This window comes from Echinops telfairi, unplaced genomic scaffold (genome assembly GCF_000313985.2).
Source record: "Echinops telfairi isolate 266 unplaced genomic scaffold, ASM31398v2 ScPeMD7_7469;HRSCAF=8507_1, whole genome shotgun sequence".
In the NCBI taxonomy this organism is placed as follows: Eukaryota; Metazoa; Chordata; class Mammalia; order Afrosoricida; family Tenrecidae; genus Echinops; species Echinops telfairi.
In genome coordinates, this window is record NW_022111373.1 from 31114606 (window position 1) to 31116280 (window position 1675).

The following is a 1675-nucleotide window of genomic DNA, read 5'->3' on the forward strand; positions in this document are numbered from 1 at the left end:
TGTTGTTGTTATATGCTAGCAAGTTGGCTTCGACTCATAAAGCCGACATGCACAACAAAAGGAAACATTGTCTGGTCCTACAACACCCTCACAATTGTTATGTTTGAGATCCTTGTTGCGGCCACCATGTCAGTTCGTCTTGTTGGCAGTCCTCTCCTTGGCTGTCCCTCCACTTCACCAAGCATATGATGCCCTTTCAGGGCACTGGTCCCTCTTGATAACATGTTCACAGTACGTGAGACGTGATCTCTCCTTTCTTGCTTCTAAGGAGCATTCTGAAGTGTACTTCTTCCAAGACTGATTAGCTAGTGATAATCACTACAAAGAAAATGGGGTAATGAGATGAGGCCTGCTCAGGGAAGAACTGGAACGTCATGCTTTAGGAAAGGGGTGCAAGGGGGCATTTGAACTGAGAGCTGAGGGATCAGTGGAGATTTGGGGAGAAACCAGTCCAAGAAAGGAAACGGCAAAGGAAGAGTACAGCGTTGGAAGCATTCCAGAGATGGAGCAAAGGCTGGGAATGTGACCAGACCTGGGTGAATGAGCGGGGAGGTTGACAGATGAGGCAAGGCCTAGCTCAGTGGTTCTTTTTTGCACTACCCATTAGAGTTATCTGTGGAACTTAAAAGAAATGCCTCATGCCAGGGCCCCACCCCCAGGCATTATGGTTTAATTGGTCTGGGGTGTGGCCTGCACATTGGCATTTTATAAAAGGTCCTCAGAGAAATCCATGGCACTGCCTGGGTTGAGAATCACCGGTCTCAGCCATGCAGGGTCTTACAGACTGTGGTAAGGAGTTTGTCCGTTCATTACTATGGTCAGGAGTCAGAACAATGGGAGGCCACGAGGTGGTTTGTGCTAGGGGAGTAACATCACGTGACTTACATACATCTTTAAGAGACTCACTTTAGACCCAGCGCGGGAAGTGGAGGTGGGAGGTTGTCATGGTTGTCCAGGAGAGAAGTGATGGTGGCTAGGACCAGAGGGTTAATAGTGGAAATGGTAAGATGAGGTCAGTTTGGGGACAGTTTGGGAAGTTGTGTTAACAAGATGGATTGGATTAAGAATGGGAGACAAAAGCAAGGCATTGGTGTGAGGGACTGGATGGATGATGGTGCCATTCAAAGAGCTGGATGTGATCCCGGAGTAACAGGTTTGATAGGCAGATGGAATGGTTGTGCACTGATTGGAGATGGAGCTTCAGACCTGTCTTCTGCCTAAACTGACTTAGAGATGTAGGCTGACACATGAGCTTGACTCAAATAGTCTGAGAAATGTAGACTCCGATAGCATTAATAGTTCTGTGGAAGTCTCCCATGTGTCAGTCCCCGAAGCCATCAACCATGTTCGCATGGGGGACCTGTGAGGAGTAAGAATTTGTAAAGCAAAAGAGAACCCGAAGACGTTGAGCTTTTTGTGTTGTTGTTAGCTGCTGGCTAGTTATTAATGAGCCCTGGTGACACTGCCGGTTAGGCTTGGGCTGCAAAAATGAAGGGGTTGGGGTACCCAGAATTCAAACTCTAGTAGGTTAAGAAATTTGCATTTGACTTTTAAATGTTCCCCCTTCCCCAAGAAATTACCTTCCAAGATATGTCTAGTATACATTCAGAGAGCAGTTGATTCTCTTTCCTTGACCAGGCCCTGGGTACGAAACAAAAGCAACTTAAATTTTAAA

General features: G+C 46.7%; 1 protein-coding gene across 1 annotated transcript in view; it reads left to right on the plus strand.

The window, feature by feature from the left end:
• MCC (MCC regulator of WNT signaling pathway) overlaps positions 1-1675 on the plus strand; it is a 332143-nt gene that overhangs the window by 238263 nt on the left and 92205 nt on the right. The window lies entirely within an intron of this gene.